At 46.8% G+C, this 12,916-nt stretch overlaps 1 protein-coding gene across 5 annotated transcripts in view; it reads left to right on the forward strand.

The window, feature by feature from the left end:
- Positions 1-3,751: 3,751 nt before the first annotated feature.
- FARP1 (FERM, ARH/RhoGEF and pleckstrin domain protein 1) overlaps positions 3,752-12,916 on the forward strand; it is a 346,392-nt gene continuing 337,227 nt past the window's right edge. For 4 of the 5 annotated variants that reach the window (XM_054012427.1, XM_054012444.1, XM_054012453.1 and 1 more), the window contains exon 1: positions 3,752-4,172. The gene's annotated coding sequence lies outside the window, so the exon portion shown is untranslated. Of the gene's footprint in view, positions 4,173-4,365; positions 4,419-12,916 lie in introns of those variants that run through there. The other variant, XM_054012436.1, reaches the window with a different exon arrangement.

Here is a 12,916-nt window from a genome sequence, read left to right on the forward strand (position 1 = left end):
TTTTTGGTTTTTTTTGCTCACACCTTTTCTCTTGCTGGAGTGTATCCACTTAATCAGGTGATGGTCCATTTGATCTCATTGACACCTGGTTGAGGCATTGGCTAGCTTTTTGTCTCTGGGGAACTGGTTTGTGACTGCTCACGAGGACATATTGGAAGATCTCAGTAATATCACACAGTGGAATGTTATAACTTTATTACATACAATGTTGTCACACATTTTACCAAGAAAATAATGATCAGCAAATCACGAGTTTTCACATGACACCTCACAAGGCATATTTTGTACAAGTTTCATCATAATCCTCTAAAAGGGGTTAACAGAGGGGTAAAAACTATCCCATGCTCCCACTTCCACAAGAGCCTGTACTTCTTGAAATAATATGGTCTCATGAGATGGGACCCTGAAGAAGGATGGGGAAAAGGGAAGAAATTGATTTGGATAAATCTCTCCATTACTGTGGTGTGGACCCACTTGTCTGACATGATGCTTTTTGCATACAGTTTCCCACAATTTTTGATGTCTAGGGTTGATGTCTTGATGCTCTCCTCTTTCTGCAGCTCATGGAGGTGGATTTGAATTTTGGAACTGCAGAGTCTAGCCACACCCCCTCAGCTTCTGCTTGCTTCTAGTTTCTCTGTCTCTGCAGCAGTGTGCGGTCAGTGGGTTTTACAGCTCTTGCCTTCACATCTGCCCGAGGGGATTTTTTTTTTCTGGTCAAAATTTGAGGAGTCGTGAGCAATGATCTCCATCTCAGCTCCATCTTCCTCGTGGCCATTTTTTTAGAGGGGTGTTAGAACTCCTTGAGCCTAACTGCAATGTCTCCCTGCTGACTTCTCTGCATCTTCCAGGGACGGCAGAGTAGCCTAAAAAGCACTGAATGAAATCTAAAGGGTGCTCTAGTTATGTGATGGCCATCCTAGGCTTGACAGATGGTGAGGTGTACCCAGCTTTCTGTCCCGAACTGTTAGATCTTGGTGCTATGATTCAGACCGTTATCGCTGGAGCAGCTGCAAGTCTGACATATGGAAATGGAGTCTATGGGTGGAACGAGAGGTTCCAAGGACATTTACATTAATGATTTAGAACTGCGGTTCTCAAACTTTAGCAAGCCAAGGACCCCCATTTTGATTTAAAAAATTTTATGGACCCTCAAGTCCCCCGCTGAGCCCCAGGCCCTCCTCCTACTCCTCCAAGGCCCCATCCCAGTGGCACAGCCAGCATGGGATATTTGGGTGGGCCTTGACGTCTGGTGGGCAGGCAATTATGGGGGGTTGGGGGCCCCCCATCCCCTGCAGCCAGTCTTGCGGGGGGCAATGGATAGACCATTTGGCCAGGGGCTCCCTGTGGCCCTGGCCATGCACCCAGCTCTGGGAGGAGATGCTACTCTCCAGCGCGGTGGGACCTGGAAGGGAGCCTGCGCCCCACGTCCCCCAGGTGGTGGGCCCACCTTTTTTGAAGATCTCCTCTACTGCTGCTGGCTGCCCTTCTCCCAGTGACAGATTAGCCATTGGGGCAACTCAGGGCCCAGGAAAAATGGGTGCGCCTGTGTCCCCACCCGTTCCGCCCAGCGCTCCTGCTGGGGGGTGGGGTAGGAGCATGGGGGCTTGGTCCACTCCACCCACCCCACCAGCGCTCCAGCCTGGGAGTGGGGTCAGGATGCAGGAGCTTGCCCCATTCCACCCTCCTGCCTAGTGCTCTAGCTGGGGTGTAGGGGCTTGCTCCACTCCACCCACCAGCGCTCTACCCTGGGAGTGGGGTCAGGACACGGGGGCTTGTCCCGCTCCTCCCGCCTGGCCCCAGAAGGAGCGTCAGGCAAGGCAGAGCGGAGCACGCCCCCGTGCCCTGACCCCACTCCCTGGCAGGAGTGCTGGACAGGTGGGTGGAGTGGAGCAAGCACTGGGCCCAGAGCAGAGTTGGGGCTGGGCCTGGATGCTAAGTGGGTTGGCCCTGGCTCACCCAGGCTATGCCCCTGACCTACCCCCATCCCACTTCTTTCCGGCCCTCCCCTGTGCATGCCCCATCCCCACTCCTCCTCCTCCCTCCCAGTGCCTCCTGCACACCGCAGAACAGCTGTTCAGCAGTGTGCAGGAGGTGCTGGGAGGGAAGAGGAGGAGTTGATCAGGGGGGCTGGTGGCCTCAGACATGACTCTCAGACCCCCTGGAGTACCCTCACGGATCCCAGTTTGAGAAACACTGATTTAGAAGAAAATATAAAATGATCCCTGATAAAAGTTTGCAGATTGCACACAAACTGGGGGAGTGGTAAATAATGAAGAGGACAGGTCACTGATAAGAGCAACCTAAGGGTGAGATTAATTAACCATTGGAACAATTTACCAAAGGTCATAATGGATTCTCCATCATTGACAATTTTTAAATCAAGGTTGGATTTTTCTCTAAAATACATGCTCTAGGAATTATTTTGGGAAAGTAAATGGCCGGTGGTAGACAAGCGGTCAGACTTCAAGCCTTGGAATCTATGAAATCCACCTCAGGGCAGAGGCCATCTAAATGGATTGTGTTCTCTATATTAAGAACTTCTATTTGCAGGCAGCTAGCCTTAACAGCCCTTTCTGCCAGGGATAGGAATCTTTCCAAAATATGCATAATAGTCACACATACTTGTACTGACTCCCTCACAAGTCAGTAGCTAGATTGGAGGCCTCTTTGGGAGCGCTCTTAGTCCCCTTTTAAGTCTAGATTGTTACTACTTGTTAGGTCTATAGAATTAGTGATCTGTTTAAGTTATTTAATGAGGGAGAAAAAGCAGGTTACTTACCAGCAAATGGAAAATGTGAGTATATTACCCCTACACCCATCCTCTTCTGTTTCTTTGAAGCCTCTGACTAATCCAGACAGGCATTTAGGGAATAATGAAGTGGGGCCATGCCTCTTGTAAATTTGGCATTTATCTGTTTATGCATTGAAGTGTGTGGCCTTCTTTTAGTGTTAAAAGCTAGTGCTTTTAATGGGTTCCTAGATTTGCATGGATCTATTGAAACAATGTATTTGGGGAGTCACCAGGAACTGGAGTATCTATTTTTAACAGGCTGTAGGGTTTGCTCTGGAGGATAGTTCCCCCGCCCCGCCCCACTCCATGCAAGGGCAACTGTTCTGCTTTAGCAACCTTCAACCCCTCTTCTGAGCAGATGGGCCTGAGGTCTAAACTCTGGATCTCCTACCTCGAGCACTAGCCCTTACATATTGGTTCCCCGACTTTTGTAGCTATTCTAGGTCAACAATCTGAAAAGACAAACGCTCAAACCCGCAGATGCCTAAATCGATATTCTTCTAAAGGAGCTAAATATGTTCAGAGATGTCTCATTGACCATCAACCCCCGTGCCCTTACTCACGGACCAACCCCTGTTCCCCTCAAAAAGTGCTTTCCTTGCAGGCAGGGGATGGCTTGGAAACCTGCTTTGTTACCCGCCCCAGCCCTTCCATTCACACCGCCTCTCCCGTGCGACGGGCTCTTTGTTACCGCGGCCCTGGAGTTAATCCCCATTTAACCTCTTCTCCGCTACCTCCTTCTCCGGGGGGGGCACAGAGCCAACGTTGGCACGGAGCCGGAGCCTTCCCCACCCCCTTGGATGCCCGGGGAGGGCTGAGCGGAGACGGACACTTTGGACTCTAGAGCGTCCAGCTGCTCAGGAACCAGCTGAGCCCGCCAATAGCAGGCGGGCGGCAAGAGGCAGCTGCCCCCTCCCTGCCGCCGGGCGCTGAGGGCTCCGGGCTGCCGCGCCAGGGGCGGAGAGGAGCGGCGGTGGCAGGCAGGGCGCGCTGCTGAACGCTGGAGGGGGCTCTCGGCCGCCTCCTCCTCCTCCTCCAGCCGGCGGCTCCCTCTCTCCACTTCCCCCTCCGGGAGGGGGCAGGTTTAGGGGAGGGGTAGCGGCAGCAGCGAGCGGCGTCCAGTTCCCGCTTCCCCCGGTCCGTAGGAGGCAGCGGAGCTCCGGTCCCTCCCGCGCCCGGCCGCCGCCGCCCTCTCAGCGCCGAGCCAGCCAGGCGGACATGGCGCCCCTGATTCAGCTGCCCCCCTGCTGCCCTGCCCCCGCCGCCTCCCCGCGGAGCCTTTAATGGCTCGGACCTTTGGCGGCCGAGCCCGACTCCTCCTGCGCCAGCCAGAGGGAGCCTAGCGAGCGGGAGCCGAGCAGCCCCAACGCCGCGCACGGTGAGAGCCGCCCGGGGAACAATGGGCTGCTGGGGGGGGGGGGAGCGATTGCACCGAGCGGCCCCGGCGGGTGTGTGGACCGACCGCAGCGGGGTGGGTGGAAAGAGCCTCCTCGCCCCCGCCCCTAGCCGGCGCCTGCAGCGGGGCGCTGGCCGCGGGGGAGAGCCGCAGCCCCTGTGATCCGCGGGGAGCCCCGCCGGCGCGCAGTTGCTCAGCCCCGGGCACCGGGCTGCGGCCGGAGCAGAAGTTGGTGCCTTTTGGTTGCTCCCGTTGCGGTGAAGTTGCTCGTGGGAGGAAGGAGGGGGCGGCTGCCCGGGCTGTGCGTGGGTGCGAGCCCCAGTGGCTGCAGCCTCGGGATGCGGGGCCCTTTGGGACACTCTCCTCCCTCTTGTCCCGGAGCGGGCGCGGAGCTGCTGCCAGCCTGGCGGGATGTGCTCGGGGGTCGGGCTGAGCGGGGGGCGCTCCCCGGTAGCTGGGGGTCGGACCGACGGGGGCAGAGCCGCTTTCACGTAGACAATTGACTGCGAGAGGGGCGCGTTCAGAGCCCCGCTCCGGGAGCAGCGCGACCCGGGTAGGGAGGCTCCCTCGGGGAGCAAGGCGCTTTGGTGTCTTTATTGAAAGGCCTTCCCACCCTCTTCCCAATTCATCGGTGTGATGGGCGTCACCGCCTATCATCAGGGCTGTCCAGAGGATTCAGGGGGCCCCTTCCATTAAAAAAAAAAGTTGCAATACTATAGTAACATGTATTTGAAAATGTAAAAAATAACCAGTGAAATACAGGCAAAATTAATTTTTAATAATTTGAAACTACACAAAATACATTATTTAAAATCATTAAATGCTTTAATGGTCTGTATACATTTGCAATTACATAATGGGCTGTCGCTGGGTGATGGTTGGTGCCAATGGGCTGTCGCTGCCTGGGGGTGGTGCTGCTGTTGCCCAGGGCTGGGTGGGGAGCTGGGCTCTGGGTTGGGGGGTGCTTGGCTCCCAGGGTCTGGGCTTGGAGCTGGGGGTTAGGGCTACGGGGGGATGGGGTCAGGGGGTGCCCAGCTCAGAGGGGCTGTGCTCGGAGCTGGGGGCCAGGGATGGGGTCAGGGGGTGCCTGGCTCAGAGGGGCTGTGCTCAGAGCTGGGGCCCAGGGCTGCAGGGGATGGGGTCGGGGGTGCCTGGCTCAGAGGGGCTGGGCTCAGAGCTAAGGGTCAGGGCTGTGTGTGTGGGGGGTGTCAGGCAGGTGCCCGGCTCAGAGGGGCTTACCATCCTGCTTACTCCTGCCTCCCCCCTCTCCCGGCGCCTCAGCGTGCCATGTCCAGGAGCGGCCCTGGACACCGCTGCAGCGGTGCGGCTCCACGGGACCTGAACTCCCCCTGCTGGGCCAGGAACTCGGAGCCCCGCCCCCGCACCACACGGCTCTGAGCAGGAGGAGCTCAGGCCACGCGGCTGCAGCGCCGTCCAAGGCCGCTTCTGGATGCGGTGCGCTGGGGGATGGGGGAAGGCAGAGGCGGGGGGGAGCCTCCGACATTCTTGTGGGGGCCTTGGCGCAAATTGCTCCACTTGCCCCTTCCTCTGGACGGCCCTGCCTATCATACATCTGCACATCCAGCCCAAGTGGCACCATTCATGGCCATGCCTGGGACTGGGAAGCATGTGTGTGTTAAAGCAGGCTTGACATTCACCAAGTATCTAGTGTAGTGTTTTAACCCTCTGGTTCCCCGCTCCCATATGTCTTCTTGAGCAAACACATAACAGGAGTGCAGATAAATCTCATATACGGTAAAAGGCAAAATGGTCACCTGCAGATAGCAATACAATACATGGTGACTTCAGCGGCCTCCTTTCCCACTAGTTCTGGAATAATTTATAGCCAGAACTTCCTCCAGTTTCAAATTTAGAGATGAAGTTTATTTTTCTGTACTGTTTCTGAATAATGTTAATAGTGTGTTAACTGTCCAAGGAATGTTTAAGTAAAAGGAGCTCATTTCCATATGAGCAGCGTTTAGTTTCTTATGTTAGTGAAAAATTGAGGTTCTTTAAACTGTAATTTGTGAGCAATAGGGTTTCATCTTTATAGTTGTTGTTTAAAAACAACAACAAAACAAACTCCTAGGAGCTTTGTAGTACTTGGCTGTTTTATTGCTGAAGTAAAATAAATGGAATGTTTAGTGTTTTTCAATTATGGTCTCTTTACAAACTTGCCTTCAAGTAGATTAGTCCCTGGGGGGATGAAAAGATAACTGTTTAGGGAAGGGTATCACTCAGCTGTTATATTATTATTTTTATCTCCTAGATATGCAGAGTTTTTCTCCTTGTATTGCTTCCAATTTATTTTTACAGGAAGCAGTTGATATTGGAGTTAATCCAACCAAAATAAAATTCTTAGAGTACATTTAAAAAAAAACCCTCAAAAATCTGTTTTAATAAATCTGCTGTCTGTTCTAATGAAGCTTTCTTCAACATTTCAGTATCCAGCTGAGGTGTGGCGGATACTTTGTTTTATAATTGGTCAGATTATACAAGATCTGCTCAGCTGTGGTTCTATATTGGCCATATGCCAGAATCTTGAAGTCCTCCCCAGATTGAACTAAGGTGAAGCAAGTTAGTGCTTTGTGCAGCCGAAGGTAGAGCATTGCATGCTGGGGTTTGTGGTTTCTGTGGACTGAACCTCATTTCAAGATGTGGGTATCTGGGGACCAGGCTGTTAGGTGACCTCACTTTATTCTGCCCCCTTATCAAGTAGCATTCTCTTCTCTTCTCTTGTTCTGAACAAGACATAGTTTACCTATTTTTGCCTTGTTTTTGTGAATTAAATTCTCAATTATACCTTTAATGCAGGATCAGATAGTAGAATTGCATGATGGGATGTGGAAAATAGCCTTTTTTTAAAAAAAGATTCTTTTGATAAGTAGCAAAAGGTTCAGTGGAAGTTATTAAAGATCATGTTAAAAGTACATGATTAATGTCCTAGGAGAGAGAGACTGTATCTGAAAGTTTCAGCACTCTGTCCAAATATCTTTTTAGCTCCTGTCTTTCACACTTAAGTTTAATTCTTTTGACAGAAATAAGAGATTTATATTATCTAGTATTGTTACAAGTAACACCAAGTATTATTATAATGGAAAGGTCGTGAGCCACATAAACAACAAGAGTATGTGACTTTAAAACCACAAATTGGTAGGGGAAGAAACTAACTATTTTGAAATTACTTAATTTCAAGTTGAAAATGTCCCCTTTGAAGTTGAGATAAAGGTTACACAATGAATAACGTACCTTTTTAAAACAAGCTACTAGTAACCAAGCTCTTATGACGTTTAAATGTTCAAAGAATAGTATACCAATTAGAGATGACAGTGAACAAGATTTTTTCCTTAATGGAATAGTAGGTTTACAAAGATATTAAGACGACAGTTTTAGTGTACCATCGTAAAATTTCCCCCCAACCCTGATGTTAGGTCAGATTAATTTTACTTTACAAATAAAATCATGCCTTCATTTTGGAAATCAAGACAGTTAGCAGTTCTATATTATCTTGGGCCTGGCATTATCTAAACACAAATTTTAAGGTGAGAAATAAATCTTGATAATATGGTAGATTTAGTTCACTAAAAGGTCAAGGTTTTCAGGGGTTGTGGGTGTTTACCAGATTCTGACATTTAAAGTTTGTGAATGGACTATTGAATTAAGGTTGAGCTGAAGGAGAAGTTCACTTTGCTGGTGGTGAAGAAGCCATTGAGGGACTAATTACCGGTGCTTATAAAGGTCATCAGGCTCAGTCAGCTTTAAATTTGTGCAAAATGTCATTAAGTTTGGCCCACGGAAATGCAGATGAATTAGTCAGTTAGGTCAGCCTCTTCATCTGATGTGTATGGGGGCAGAGGTCCACTGCATATGGGAATTTTGACCTTCGCTCTAATAAAGTCATGCTGGTTAAAGGCATAGGTGCTGGAACAACTTTTATAGTGGGGTTGAACAAAACTGTAAGCTCTGTATATAATGGAAACCACCTCAAACCAGGGGGTGCTGCCACACCCCTAATTCCAGCACCTCTGATTAAAGGTTATGAAAATGAAAACATGATGTACTTATTTAGGGAATTTAGGAAGTAGAGTTTAAAACTAAGCATCGTCTGAAACCAGAAACGAAAAGTTGTTTTAGTTTTTTAGATTGAAAAAAAGGCTTTGGGAAGAGAAAAAACATCTGTCTTGTGTAATAGCTAACTAAAATGTGGTCCAAGATAAAGTTAAAGGGCCTGATTTTTCAGAGGTGCCACCTCTGCTTTTATTGACTTCATTTAGAGTTGTGGTTGCTCAAACTTGTGAAAATGAGTGTCCGTGAATTCTATAAAATAAAATCAGTATTGTCTATAGATAATTATGATATATAGAATGGAATGAACCAAACAAAACCCTGGAGTTTTGAAATCTAAAACAAATGTATATTTTGGATAGATTTTTGCAGTTTGTATTTTCTGATTTATTATATCGCTGGTCTTGAGGAATAGTTGCAAGTGAAATGATTTAGTAGAACTATTCAAAAATGGGTAGAAACTTTGATTTCATTCTCATTTTTCATCCATATATTGGGTTGACTTTGCTTTGAGGCCAAAATAAATGTGTGCAGGTTGTGTGGTGCTGAAATTACCATAATGAAAGTACTAAGAGCAAAGGCTATGCCCATGTTTCTAATGTCTTATTTTACTTTTTAAATTGCCCTTTCAGGCTCATGCTCTCACTGGCTGATAACGTAGAAGTAAAAAGGAAACGTTGCACAATTCATGGTGAGCTTTTTCAGAATGAACAGATAGCTTGTGATAGACGCCCACTAACACTTCTTCAGTCACAAGGTGTTACTATAGAAACCTTGCAGCAGATTTGTCATATGAGCCTCGTCATTAATGAATAAGCCTTGTTGGCTTTCAGACTGTTTTAATTCGAGATATTATTCACAATCTACAAATGCTAGAAATAATACCATGATTTACAAAACCCAGTCTGTGTACTCTGTGATGTACGAACAGGGGAAGACATAGTCATGGCTGTCTCGCATGACCGTCTCATAAACAAACTAGAGAAATACAACCTAGATGGAACTATTATAAGGTGGGTGCATAATTGGTTGGAAAGTCATTCCCAGAGAGTAATTATCAGTGGTTCACAGTCATGCTGGAAGGGTATAATGAGTGGGGTCCCGCAGGGATCTGTTCTGGGTCCAGTTCTGTTCAATATCTTCATCAACGATTTAGATAATGGCATAGAGAGTACACTTATAAAGTTTGTGGATGATACCAAGCTAGGAGGGGTTGCAAGTGTTTTGGAGGATAGGATTAAAATTCAAAATGATCTGAACAAACTGGAGAAATAGTCTGAAGTAAATAGGATGAAATTCAATAAGGATAAATGCAAAGTACTCCACTTAGGAAGGAACAATCAGTTGCGCACACACAAAATGGGCAATGACTGTCTAGGAAGGAGTACTGCGGAAAGGGATCTGGGGGTCATAGTGGATCACAAGCTAAATATGAGTCAACAGTGTAACTGTTGCAAAAAAAGAAACATCATTCTGGGATGTATAAGCAGGATTATTATAAGACACGAGAAGTAATTCTTCCGCTCTACTCTGCGTTGATTAGGCCTCAACTGGAGTATTGTGTCCAGTTCTGAGTGCCACATTTCAGGGAAGATGTGGACAAATTGGAGAAAGTCCAGAGAAGAGCAACAAAAATGATTAAAGGTCTAGAAAACATGACCTGTGAGGGAAGATAGAAAAAAATGGGTTTGTTTAGTCTGGAGAAGAGCAGACTGAGAGGGGACATAAGTTTTCAAATACATAAAAGGTTGTTACAAGGAGGAGGGAGAAAAATTGTTGTTCTTAACCTCTGAGGATAGGACAAGAAGCATTGGGCTTAAATTGCAGCAAAGGCGGTTTAGGTTGGACATTAGGAAAAACTTCCTAACTGTCAGAGCGGTTCAGCACTGGAATAAATTGCCTAGGGAGGTTGTGGAATCTCCAACATTGGAGATTTTTAAGAGCAGGTTGGCCAAACACCTGTCAGGGATGGTCTAGATAATACTTAGTCCTGCCTTGAGTGCAGGGGACTGGACTAGATGACCTCTCGAGGTCCCTTCCAGTTCTATGATTCTATGGCCTTTAGTCTAGGAGTACACATCCTGAATTATGTAGGTGTACCCTGTTTGTTTTGCACAAAGTATAAGTGAAAAAATATTATTTAACAGCATTTTAAAACGGAAAACCAAAAGATAACGTGCTGATAATTAACTTAATTAATCCCAAAACATTATATGGAAAACAAATAATAGCATGAGTTGGTATGTCAGGGTTTCAATGTAAAATTAAATTAATGGAAAATGCCATCTGCTAATGATTTACCTTATTCCATTCTGTGGAGAGTCTAGATCGTAAACAGTGTAAGAAAGAAGAGTGATAAGAATAAATATTGAACAGAATTTTCCATAATGCACTGGTCTCCTTTATACTTTCCTTTTAAACAAAAGGAGAAAAGGAGAAACAAAAGAAGGAGAAAAAACTGAAAAGCTCTGGTTTTAGATGGTTCTTCAGTTTCCTATCCCCTCTGTCTCATATAGTCGCCTTATACCAGTTTGTGCAGTGACTTTTTAACTAATTGTTGGGTAGTGGGGTTTGGGAATTGCAAGCATAGACCCCAAACTTTCAAAGTGTAGCATTTTGGTGTACAGATGGTTGTGTTTGGAGCTCCAGTGAAACCAGCAGGTTCTAGAGGTTTCAGAATGGTAGCTGTGTTGGTCTGTATCAGCAAAAAGAACAAGGAGTACTTGTGGCACCTTAGAGACTAACAAATTTATTTGGGTATAAGCTTTAGTGGGCTAAAACCCACTTCATCAGATGCATGCAGTGGAAAATACAGTAGGAAGATAGATATATATATATCACACACAACGTGAAAAAATGGATGTTGCCATACCAGCTATAACGAGACTAATCGATTAAGGTGGGCTATTATCAGCAGGAGAAAAAAAACTTTTTGTAGTGACAATTAGGATGGACCAGTACCAACAGTTGACAAGAAGATGTGAGTAACAGTAGGGGAAAAAATTAGCATGGGGCAATAGTTTTACTTTGTGTAATGACCCATTCACTCCCAGTCTTTATTCAAGCCTAATTTAATGGTGTCCAGTTTGCAAATTAATTTAAATTCAGCGGTTTCTTGTTGGAGTCTGTTTTTGAAGTTTTTTTTGTTGGAGTATTGCGACTTTGAGGTCTGTAATTGAATGACCAGGGAGGTTGAATAGTTCTCCGACTGGTTTTTGAATGTTATAATTCTTGACGTCTGATTTGTGTCCATTTATTCTTTTGTGTAGAGACTATCCGGTTTGGCCAATGTACATGGTAGAGGGGCATTGCTGGCACATGATGGCATATATCAGTTTGGTAGATGTGCAGGTGAACGAGCCTCTGATACTGTGGCTGATGTGATTAGGTCCTATGATGGTGTCCCTTGAATAGATATGTGGACAGAGTTGGGAACGGGTTTTGTTGCAAGGATAGGTTCCTGGGTTAGTGTTTTTGTTGTGTGGTGTGTGGTTGCTGGTGAGTATTTGCTTCAGGTTGGGGGTCTGTCTGTAAGCGAGGACTGGCCTGGCTCCCAAGATTTGTGAGAATGAGGGATTGTCCTTCGGAATAGGTTGTAGATCCTTGATGATGCGTTGGAGAGGTTTTAGTTGGGGGCTGAAGGTGATGGCTAGTGGCGTTCTGTTACTTTCTTTGTTGGGTTTGTCCTGGAGTAGGTGACTTCTGGGTATTCTTCTGGCTCTGTCAATCTGTTTCTTCACTTCAGGAGGGGTGGGTATTGTAGTTTTAAGAATGCTTGATAGTGTGAGAGAAATAAAGCATCTGACTTGCTGTACCCAAACAAAAAGTGAGAACTGTGTTTTTCTCCGACAATAGAGATCTTGTAGGTGTTTGTCTCTGTCTGAGGGATTGGAGCAAATGTGGTTGTATTTTAGAGCTTGGCTGTAGACAATTGATCGCGTGATGTGGTCTGGATGAAAGCTGGAGTCATGTAGGTAAGTATAGCGGTCAGTAGGTTTCCTGTATAAGGTGGTGGTTATGTGACCATCGCTTATTAGCCCTGTAGTGTCCAGGAAGTGGATTTCTTGTGTGGACTGGTCCAGGCTGAGGTTGTTGGTGGGATGGAAATGGATGAAATCATGGTGGAATTCCTCAAGGACTTCTTTTCCATGGGTCCAGTTGATGAAGATGACATCAATGTAGCGCAAGTAGAGTAGGGGCGTTAGGGGACAAGAGCTGAGGAAGCATTGTTCTAAGTCAGCCATAAAAATGTTGGCATACTGTGGGGCCATGCGGGTACCCATAGCAGTGCCGCTGACTTGAAGGTATATATTGTCCCCAAATGTGAAATAGTTGTGGATGAAGACCAAAGTCACAAAGTTCAGCCACCAGGTTTGCCGTGACATTATTGGGGATACTGCTCCTGACAGCTTGTAGTCCATCTTCATGTGGAATGTTGGTATAGAGGGCTTCTGCATCCATAGTGGCCAGGATGGTGGCTTCTGGAAGATCACTGATGGATTGTAGTTTCCTCAGGAAGTCAGTGGTGTCTCGAAGATAGCTAGGAGTGCTGGTAACGCTCCATGATGCAGGGCCTTAGTAGTAGTTCTTTGGTCTTAGTTTGAAGCTTGAAAATAGTATATATAACTTTGTAATTTTGTGGCCTGAAAAGTAATCTCTTA

This window comes from Malaclemys terrapin, chromosome 1 (assembly GCF_027887155.1).
Source record: "Malaclemys terrapin pileata isolate rMalTer1 chromosome 1, rMalTer1.hap1, whole genome shotgun sequence".
Lineage (NCBI taxonomy): Eukaryota > Metazoa > Chordata > Testudines > Emydidae > Malaclemys > Malaclemys terrapin.